Source organism: Chrysochloris asiatica, unplaced genomic scaffold (genome assembly GCF_000296735.1).
Source record: "Chrysochloris asiatica unplaced genomic scaffold, ChrAsi1.0 scaffold00147, whole genome shotgun sequence".
Classification (NCBI taxonomy): domain Eukaryota; kingdom Metazoa; phylum Chordata; class Mammalia; order Afrosoricida; family Chrysochloridae; genus Chrysochloris; species Chrysochloris asiatica.
In genome coordinates, this window is record NW_006408665.1 from 743,154 (window position 1) to 754,919 (window position 11,766).

At 37.8% G+C, this 11,766-nt stretch overlaps 1 pseudogene; it reads right to left on the reverse strand.

Moving 5' to 3' along the window:
- Window positions 1-4,109: 4,109 nt before the first annotated feature.
- Window positions 4,110-11,766, reverse strand: part of LOC102827190 — a 91,784-nt pseudogene continuing 84,127 nt past the window's right edge.

Below are 11,766 nucleotides of genomic sequence, written 5' to 3' on the forward strand. Positions count from 1 at the left end.
AGCGTTGTACTTCATGACTCATCTGAATATGTTCTTTTTGACAATGAATACCCAACACCATTCCTCTTAAATTTGTCATTCCCATGGCAACAATTATGTGGTTTGCCCAGGACTGGACAGTGTTTCATTCTGCTGTTCATAGGGTCCCTATGAGTTGGTACCAACTCGATGGAACTTAATAACAACAACAAAGCACTATGGCCATTCTCGGAGTCCTGCTGTGGGGCTGTAGGATAAACCCTGGAGTGCTAACTGCAAGATTGGTTGTTAAAATCCACCAGATGCTCCTCGGAAACCTTATACTGTGACGCTGTGTGTTGGAACTGAATTGATGGCTTTTAAGAGCAACAACATTCCCATTCTCCAATGCTAAGTTTTCCTTTGAAGTTTACTATTGCTTAACTTTTTTCTTCTTTATAATTGTGTTAGGACTTGTATCTAAACATTGGGGAATTTATGAGTACACATGCACGAATGCAAAGAGCTCTGGTAGCATAGTGGTTACAAATCATGCTGCAAACCTTAAGGTCAGCAGTTCAAATCTACCAGCTGTTCCAAGAAGAAAGATGAGGCTTTCTGCGCCTGTAAAGATTTACCACCTCAGAAACCCTGTACAGGGTCGTATGGATCGGAATCAACTTGACAGCATTTAACAACAACAACAACAATGCATGAATGCAAGACATTTTTTAGCTGAGTGAGTATATTTTATTTCAGAAAGTTAAAGCTGTTAACTTTGAAATATCCTCTAACTATTCCAATTCGACAGCACTTAACAACAAGAACATTCCTATTTGAAGAAGAGTCATACTATAAAGAACAATGTTCTTCATTGAATGGAAAATGTGTAGTAGGTATGTGTAACAAATGAATGCTTTATACAAAGAAATGTAATATTAAATGTATATAGATGGATATGAATGTTCACACAAAAGGATAATGACTTGAACATTCCTGGATTATAGAAATGAGGTTTGGTATTCCTTTAAATACAGTGTTGCAATATTTTTTCCTATTTAGGTCTTCTTCAATCCACTTCTGTTTAAAATCTGAATGTTCAAAGTGCTGTTTTCACAACCAGAATGTACAGACTATCAGCATACAATCTTCTCTTCAACAATATATTAGGAAATATATCTGTCCCTAGTGTGTTGTAGAGTCCTGGTGTGGTGCTGTGGGCTAATGCGTCAGACTACAAAGTTGTTTGATCTTCAAGGTCAGTGGTTCAAGCTCACCAGTTGCTCCTTGGAAACCCTATACAGGATCACTATGGGTCAGAATAGACTCGATGGCACTTAACAACCACAGGGTGTGATAGAATTTAGAAATAGTTGGGGGCATGAGCATTTTCCTCAGAGAAGTATGGGTTTTTAAGTTGGCCTGTCTGAGATAAGTCAGGTTCGTTACCCTTATAAAAATTAACAATGTGTTGTTAAGTGTGGTCGAGTTGGTTCTGACTCATAGTGTTTCTGCATAGGGTTTCTGAAGAGCAGGTGATGGATTTGAACCACCGACCTTACAATTAGCAATTTAGTGCTTATTCTATAGTGTCACACCAGAACTCCTAACAACATGTTAGAATGCTTCAATTGAATATTCTCTAACTTTGATTTTGTCACTTACAAAAGAGCAGGTGCTTCTTTGTTGAAGGCCTGACTTTCAACAGGCTTTCCTGACTTAGTCATTGATGAATCTTACTGAACATCAATTGCAGTATCTATTAAATGGTAAGAACAATAGAGATACCTGAAAAATGTTCTCGTAATGAGGGTATTAAATGAGATTTCTGCCAGGTATTCATTAATGTTAGTCATTGTTAGTGTTGCTATGACCACCCATCCCCAACAGTCTTCATTCCTTCTTTCACTCCTGTTTTACATCTGAAAGCCTACTAAAATAAATTAAGCTGATTGAAAATGGGAAAGTTAAGTGTTTCAGCAAGTTTTAATTTCTGATTATATCAGTATAAACTTGGCTCAAGAGTATAAAACAGAAAAAATAAATCTCTTTTTGTGAGATGTATACCACTTACCCCAATACAACCAGCCCTGGAGACACTGTAGGATAAGCATTGGACACCTAACGAAAATGTCCACAGTTCAAATCCACCAGCCACTCCATAGGAGAAAAATAAGGCTTGCTGCTCTTGTAAAGATTTATAGCCTCAGAAACCCTATACAGGGTTGCTATGAGTTGAAATACACTCAATGGCAGTAGATTTGGGGGGTTATTTCACGATGGAGGAGACTTGTGGTGCTATGGTTAAGTATTTGCTGCTAAAAAAAAGATCAATGGTTTGAACCCAAAAGTCACTCTACAAGAGAAAAATGTGGCAGTCTGCTTCAGTAAAGATTACAGGCACTAGGAAACCATATGGGGCAGTTCTACTCTATCCAATGTTTATCCTATAATGCCATACCAGGTCGCAGCTACCTGAAAGGTAAACAGATAGTGAGCAGAGGTTTTACTTGGTAATTGCAAGGTGAATGGTTAGCAATAAATGTTTATTTAACATTCATATTTTACTTCAGTTTCTTTATAATTCTGTTTTTTTAAAAATCAACATTTTAATTTGTTACAGAGCTTTTATGAAATTCATAATTAAAGAGAAAATGCTTTAGGAAGCAATTGTACAAAGGTTTGATTTTGATTTCTAAGGGTAAATGTGCACATACAGTAAAAGTACTAATGCTTTTGCTGAATGTCCCTTGAGGTATACGAGGCTGAATAAATTCTGCTACATTTTCCTTCAATCAGCCACTTAAAAATTCGAATTGTTTAGGCTTAATCACAAGATAAGTAATCTTTGCTGGAGCATTCCTCTGTAGAGGAGTCGGGGAGGGCTCCCATGTTTTTCCAGTGTCTTCTTTCTAGGTGCTTTTTTATTTCAATATTTCTGGGCAATGCTCCTTCAATCTCCAAACCTTGACTTTCAGGTTGTTTATGCTGCACTGTATAAAGGAAAAAAGCTTAGCAGTAATGAGTAGACCTTAAACAAGCAGGTGCTTTGCTATGTAAAATGCCTTCCAGTGAACTGCACTCTGAATCCCTGGTACATACAAAGATGGAGCCCAGAACACTTTCTGTTCAGCAGCCGCTGACTCAGCACATCTAACACCTTGAAATTGCCTTACTTATGTGCTTCTTCCTCATTCTCTTTCTTGAGTGTCAGAATGACACAGCATATGCCATTTTGGAAACACACTGTAAATTGGTGTTAGCTGTAGATTTTGTGGTTTTCTTTTTATGCTTTCAGTGGCAATCAAGGGAACTAGATAATGTTACAAGGTGGTGCTTCTATAATTCAAATTTTGACTTTCCATATATCTTGAGAAGAAATTTACACTTAATTAAGATTCATATTTTATGCTGGATTCTGGATAAGCCTGAAACTGAAAAAGCAATGAGTGTCAATGAAGTCACAAACCTATAGTAATAAGGAAGCAGGGGGTGAAGAAAATTAATCAGTTAATTCCAGCAAAGAATCTCTGGAAGAATTATGTTTAGCCTCAGTATTGTTGCTCAATTTCATAAATTTCTTCCTAGAGCACTGTGGGAAATGTAATACTAAGAAATTTCAATGTTTCCCCCAGTATCTCCTGGTGAGTTAGTTGGTGTCAGCCAGATTAGAAGAGGATCATATCTTTTGTATTTAATCTCACAAGCCAACAAGAAATGGGGAGGAAAAAAAATAGCCACAGCACAGGAAACATTTTGTGACCCTCCTTGTCTGTATTTTTTTTAATTCGTTATGTTGGGGGTTTTTTTGGTAAGTGCTACTGAGTTGGTCCTGACTCATAGCGACCTTGTATTAGGGTTTCTGAAGAGCAGCAACTTTGTGGTTCAAATTGACCTTTCAGTCCCGTGCTTATCATGTAGCGCCACACCAGGACTCCAGTTTGTTATAACACAACTTATATATGTCAAATGGATAAAAATTTAATTTCATTTACAGTATCTTAAGATAACTTGCCCTTGAATGGGAGCTCCCTTCCCAGTACTTTGAGGTCTTCAAAACATATCTAGAAAATGTACTACTGTGGAAAATGAAGACTGCTTAAATCGAATGGGGATGGGGGAAAAGGAGAGCCTGTGGTTTTTCTTTTTGATTAATTGCTGTCACACTGTACTTCAGGCTGTTGAGGGAATTTCATATTTGCTTTAGACATCATTAGACGCTGAAGCTCTTGCAGGACAAGTTTGATGCTACATGAATTCTGCCATTTTGCTAACACTGATATGACTCTTGGGTCCACCAATCCATTAGAACTATTCACTCCAATCATATTAATTTTTTATTACAAATCTTACAAAGAGTGGTGCTTCTGGGTATTTAGGCCAACATTCTATATTAGGACCGTATATCTGGTGTTCATAAATTGTTCCTGGAAGCCCAATTATCATCCATGTCCATCTTGTGTCATGTCTTCATCATCTTCTAGACTCCAGCTTACAGTCATCTCCTACTCCTGTCTAGCCTTCTTTAAGTTCTTCCAACAGTTGGAAATTACAAGGGACTTTTATTCCTGAGCCATGGTGGCTGCCATGTCTCTGTCGCTTTATTGAGCTATAATTGTTGTTGTGCCATTGAGTCAGTTCCAACTCACAGTGACCCTGTGCAGAGTTTCTGAGGAGCAGATGGTGAGTTTGAACCACTGACCTTGCAGCTAGTACAGTGCCTATCCTACAACACCACACCAGGACTCTGAGATCTAATAGACATACAATAATGAACTGCATATATTTAAAGAGTGCACTCTATCTGGTTCTGTTGATATATATGTTTATTTTTGCACCAATAATAACACTATCTAGAGTCATGGTGTGACTCTGCAAGATAAGCACTGAGCTTTTAACTGCAGGGTTGGCAGTTCAAACCCACCAACTGCTACCCGGAAACCTTATATGGGGTTGCTATGAGTAGGAACCAACTCCACAGCATTTAGAAATAATAACATAACATTGCCTTGATTACTGTAGCTTTATAATAAGTCTTGAAATCTAGTAGTGAATTGAAATCATAACAACAGGGTTGTCTTTTTATTATGAACATGGTTGTTGTTGTGAAGTGCCATTGGGTCGGTTCCTACTCATAACAACCCTACATAGAGTTTCTGAGGATTGGCTGGTGATTTTGAACAATCAACCTGAGGCTGGCAGTCCAATGCTTATTTAAGTGCCATAACGTGACCACAATCTATTACTCCTTCCTTAATTCCTTTCAGTGGTGTTTTTTATTTGTATACACACTGCTCTTATACATCATTTGTTCTATGTATTCCTAAGCATTACATGTTATTTATGCTATTGTAAAGGATGCTCTTTTTTAAGTTACAGTTCTGATTTTTCATCTGGTTCATCTTGTAGCCTTACTAAAGTCACTGATTAATTCTGGTAGCAATGGTCATACCCACAACAGAAAAACATGGGAAGTTGAAGTGGTCCCAAGGCAGCGTACTCCCTGCATAGGGAGCACTACCTGTAGTTAGCCCTCTTGAGAAGCATCATCAAGTAACATTGTCACTATCAGAGATCACTCAGCATACTGATAGACAAGTCACATTGAATAGAGTGATTGAGAGTGAAAAACAAAAGATTAGACTTAAAGGCCTGCCGATGTTGAAACTAAAAGGAAAAGAATATGGAAAGGTAAAGTGTGTGGGCTCAGAAGTCAATTTTCCTGGTTCATATCCTGCCTTCTCAATTATTATATGCTGCTTAAAGGAGAAACACTAAAAATATAAGGACGTGGATATCTGAAAGCTTAAAGAGGGTGGGAGGAAATCAAAAGGAATCATAAGAAAGTCATGTAGTTATAGTAACAACAGATAAATTCAACAAGACAATGAGTCTTACTATCAAAAAGAAAAGGATAATTCATAACATTTAGCAGTCAATTCAGCAAGAACTAAACAATCGGAACTGTGTATGTACCTAATAACAACTTAAAAAAGAAGGAACGCTAAGACTGACAGAAGTAAAAGAACAGACAAATATATCCACAAAAGATGAGAGTTTAACACTTTTTAACAATTGATAATCCAGTCCTCATGTGGTGCTGTAGGATCAGCACTGGACTGCTAACCACAAGGTTACACCACTTGTCTGTCAGTTTGTCGTACTGTGGTGGCTTGTGAGTTGCTGTGATTCTGGAAGCTATTCCACCGGGATTTTAAATACCAGCAGGGTCACCCATAATGGATAGGTTTCAGATGAACTTCCAGACAAAGACAGAGTAAGAAGGACTGATGAACTAGTTCTGGATATTCAGTCACTGAAAACCTTATGAATAGCAGAGAAACACTGTCAGATATAGTGCCAGAAAATGAGTCATTTGGATGGCACTCAAAATGCGACTGGAGAAGAGATGCCTCCTCAAAGTAAAGTAGACCATGATGATGTGAATGGAGTAAAGTCCTCGTAACCTTCATTTGCTGATGAGGCACAACTCAAAATGAAGAGCAACAGCTGTGAACATCCATTAATAATTGGAACATAGAATGTACGAAGTATGAATCTAGGAAAATCGGAAATTGTGAAAAATGAAATGCAATGCATAAACATGGATATCCTAGGTAATAGTGAGCTGAAACAGACTGGTATTGGTCATTTTGAATCTGACAACCACATGGTTTACTATGCTTTTGTTGTTGTTAGGTGCCATCTAGTCGGTATCAACCTATAGCCACCTTATGCACAGCGGAACAAAACACTGCCCGATCCTGGATCAACCTCAATATGTCATTTGATTCCAACAACTGTATCAGTCAAGCCTTGCTTTTTTCATTTTATAACTAAGAATTTCTGTGAACAATCTTTTCTGATGGCTGATAACAACATTGTAGAAGGTAAGTCACCTGGCACCCACATCATGCAATCCTTAATATTTCACTATATTTTGAAGAAATCTTTTAAACTGAGCAATGCAGTAACACACACACAAATGCTTTAGCATAGCACCTGACAATCCTAAAAGCTCCACAAATGAGAGGTAACAGTAGTGCTGGTGGTGGAAAAAGTGGCAGAAGTAAATCGAGTCAGAATCTGAGCCCTCCATTGCAACAAAGCCATAACCTCTCCACACCCTATCTCTATTTTCTTTTCCACAAAACTGCTGAAAGTCAGCATGTCCCTGTACTGGCTACAAGTGAGACTGATCTATGACATTTCACCTGAGCCCTCAGTGACTTCACTTTGCCTCTGTCACTGGTCATGTCTTCATTCTTCCTTTACCTCATGCTATTTTCAAAACACAATTCTCATTTCTTCCTTCTTTCCACTTCATCTTCTCCCAATCCGCTTGACAACTTTTGTCAGTAACAAATGGGATATCCCTCTAGAACAGGGGTGGGGACCATCCAGCCTGTGAGCTGTATAAAGTCCACAAAATAATTTGGTATGGCCCTAAAGACAACTGAAGTTCCAACCATCATATTGCTGTTGTTGTTAAGTGCCATCGAGTTGATTCTGACTCATAGCAATCCGGTATAGGGTTTCCAAGACGAGACTGGTGAGTTTGAACCACCAACCTTGCGGTTGAAGCCAACCTTGTGATCCAGTGCATTGTCCTACAGCACCACACGAGTACTCCACACATTGTGGTGGTGGTAGTTATGTGCCGTGGAGTCGGTTCTGACTCTTAGTGACCCTGCACAGGGTTTCCAAGGCTGTAAATCTTTATGGGAGCAGAAAGCCTCATCTTTCTTCAATGGAACAGCTGGTACTTTCGAACTGCTGACCTTGTGGTTCATAGCCCGATTCATAACCACTATGCTACCAGAGCTCCTCACTCCACACATTAGGGATAAGTTAATTAAATGTTTGACCAAATATGTTATTAAGTGCCATGGAGTCAGTTCTGACCCATAGCGACCCTGTATAGGGTTTCCAAGGAGCAGCTGGTGAGCTTGAACTACCATTCACTGTGATGGTGGTGGTGGCTATGTGCCATGGGGTCAGTTCTGACTCATAGCAACCCTGTACAAGGTTTCCAAGGACTGTAAATCTTTACGGGAGCAGAAAGCCTCATCTTTCTCCCTTGGAATAGCTGGTAGTTTTGAACTGCTGACCTTTAGGTTTGCAGCCCGATTCATAACCACTACGCCACCTGAGCTCCTTTGACCAACTATAGCAGGTTAATTTTTAAGTTGATAATTTTGTATGGCCCTAAAATGATGTTATGAATTTTGACAGAAATAAGTTTCACCACCCCTGCTCTAGAGCATAAACAATTACCAATTTAGAATTTCACAAGTACATTCTTGTTGCTGTTGCTAAGTGCTGTAGAGTCAGCACCAACTCACAGAGATCCTGTATAGGGTTTCCAAGACTATACATCTTTATAGAAGCAGAAATATCACTCTTTCTTCCTCAGAAAAGCTAGGAGGCTTGAAACACAGACCAGTGGCTCAAAATCCAGTGCTTATCTGACAGAGACACCATGGGTGTCCACAAAGATTGGGAAGCCCGTTCTGAGCCTCGGCTCATCTAAATTAGTTAAAAATTCATCACTTGAACCTAACTGAGTAGCTGCTAACAGTTTGAATAAGTTTTAACAATACTTAGTCCACTTCAGAAGTGCTGATGTGGCACTTCAGGATAAACATTGGACGACTAACCACAAGGTCAGTAGTTTAAACCCACCAGCTGCTCTGCTATAATGAGGGTTGCTATGCATCAGAACCAACTTGGCCACACCCAACAACAACAACAGGTCCATTTCAAGGTTACTTCTTCAGTTTGAAAGTGAAAATGCTATAGATAAAATAAATAAGATGCAAAGAAATAAAATAACAAGTCTATTTTTAGAAACTTCACTTATATCTTGGGTGATCAAAAAGGAAAATAATTTTCATAAAAGAATCTAGCTGTTGTACATGTTAAACATTCTTTACAAAACAATCCATCTTCCCTGGTGATGATAAAACACAGGAGCTTACACCTGTATATGACTATTGACTGAAGTTGGTTGAACCTTAATATTATCTTCAAGGTCTGTGATCTAAACAGACAGTGTTATCTGCTGAACTACAACCTGGACCTCATGATCACTAACTCACTTCCCCTTGTCTAGGATGGTAGTTAGTTCTATTAAATCCATATATAAAGCAGTGCCAATATACATAAACCATCCCAATCCCTTGCTACCAATCACTTAATTCACTGAATTCCATAATTTGTGTCAGAATTACATGGCTTAGATTTATTTGCATAGATTGAGCCATTAAGAATCATTTGATGCTCAAGCACTGTTTTGAAGATAGCATATAACTCAGAAATGCTGAATCATTAAGAGCCATCCTCAGGGATAAAGTCACACGAACCAGGATATCATATACCTGCTTTGTCAATTGCCATTTAAGGAGAATTAAAGGTTATCTCACTAGTAAAGAGCATGCGTTTTCTTTGAGTATTATAATAAATTCATAAAAGGTCCGGTTCTGACATCCAAAGGGCAGCAACATTATATTACAGACAATATGCTATTAGCAGTCAAACTCACTTATTACTGTATTTCACTCTTATAGTGGGGTGACTTATATTTTGTTTTATTGTGGCTTTGTAACATTTTCCAATTTGAGCTAGAGAGCTGAATTTTTTTATGTTTGCAGTGTAATTTCTCACCCTAAGTATGACAATAAGCTTTTCTTGAATTCTGTATATTAAAGGACTCAGCACCATGTTGAAATATTGTCTTCCCAAACAATTACTAGACAATGCAGCACTGTTCTCAGTTTTATAAAACAGAACAAAATCTTTACCCTCTTTTTCAAACAGCTTCCCTTGAGGATCTACCCAAGCACACTTACTGGGTGTCTATTCATAAGGACCTCTGGTGTGGAGTTTTTGGATGAGCACTGGACTTCAAACCACAACGTTAGCTGTTCAAACCCACCAGAAACCCCTTGCAGGGTTGAGATGAGTTGGAACTGATTCGACAGCACTTAACAACAACAACAATATTCATAAGGAGCTTTGGTAATGTGGTGGGTTACTAGCTGGGCTGCTAAATGCAAGGTCAAAAATTTGAATCTACCAGTCACTCTTGGGGGAAAAGATGAGGTTTTCTATTGTAAAAATTTACATCCTTGGAAACCCTATACAGGATTGCTGAGTCAGAACCACCTTGACAGCAGACAACCAACAACATGTCACTCATTTTCAACTCTACCCATTGTATATTCAGGCAGTATGCCCTTAGAATAAAAGAGGAAGTAAAATTTTTCTAAATCTTTGAAATTTATTGAGTACATACTTATGCAAATATTTATGAATAACTTATTTTTATTTAAACATTTGTCTTAAGTCAACTGGTAGTTGGCAAAAGAGAGATTGTTTTCTGATTTATTTATTCCAAAGAATGGTGGACTAGAAAGGAGAAGGAGGAAAGAAAGTGAAGGAAGGAAATAGTGAAGGAAGGAAAAAGAGCAGGAATAAGGAAGAGAAGAAAGGAAGGAAGGGATAGAGAAGGATCAATTATTTTAGTAGAAACTGGATATTAAGGAAGAAAAATGGCTCTGATCACCTAAGAAAGGGAAGGAGAGTTTGGAGACACACAGATATCGAATACAAGAAAATACAATTGTTGCTTTTGTATAAGTGCCATCAAGTTGGTTCTGACACATAGTGACCCTGTATAGGGTTTCCAAGGAGCAGCTGGTAAGTTTGAACCACTGACCTTGCAGTCTAGTACTTATACTTCAACACCACACCAGGATTCCAAAATAAAATTAGGTGTCCTGATTTCCAATTCAGTGCCTATTCCATATGCAATGCTTATAGTATTTTAATTGTTTTTGGTGTTGTTTTTGTTACATATCACTTTTAATTTTGTTTATAAGAAAGATCATCCTAGTATTATGCTTCGTTATTTGAGGGCTTGACGTTTATTAGCATTGAGATAGTTGACAATGATGAGCAATTTAGGAAAAGATGGAGGTAAATATGAGAAAGCATAGAGTTAACTAAGAGAAGGAGACCAAATGTCTACTGAGTAAAGATATGGTCAATATTTGGCAGAGTACATTCTGGAGAAAATTATCCTAGTTAAACTATACCCTTTTAAGTTGTGCTGATTAGCTGAATTTGCTTCTGTGGACCTCAAAATATTTATTGATACCAATTTATAGATATATATGATAGTTGGGAGCCAGTGTGGCACAGTAGGATACACACTAGACTTCTAGCCACAAAGTTGGCAGTTTGAACCCACCAGCTGCTCTTGGAAAACTTAGTGTATGTTATGAGTTAGAGTTAATCCAATAGCACACAACAACAACAAATGATAGTTGGAATAATGTTTTAAATCTTAGACTATGTGAAGAAAATTAAACTATTTGTTTATAATTATTGAAACCACACTATGGATTGAGAATTTTCTACTTATTGCACAACAAACTTAAATAAAATTATACATGTAGACCACAAGGCTTATATTTTCACATTCAAATGTCAACTTTTGATTCCTTTATGCTTTGTGGCATCTTAAAGTTTAGTCTCTATTTTGGATCAGTTCCAAATATTTTATTTCTGAATTGTCCAAATATCATTGATCCCCATCCATGTGTGACACCTTTTGTCCCCCATGATTTCCTAGCACCATGTGGCTCTCATATATAAAGTCCATAATTTATTTGCAAAATAAACTGTCCCATTCTCTGCCCAAAAATTGATCAAACTTTCCTGAAGAAGCTGGTATTTCAACAAACTTCTTCAGGAGATTTACTTTCCTCTAATACATTGTTCAAAATGATTGTTGTTGTTGTT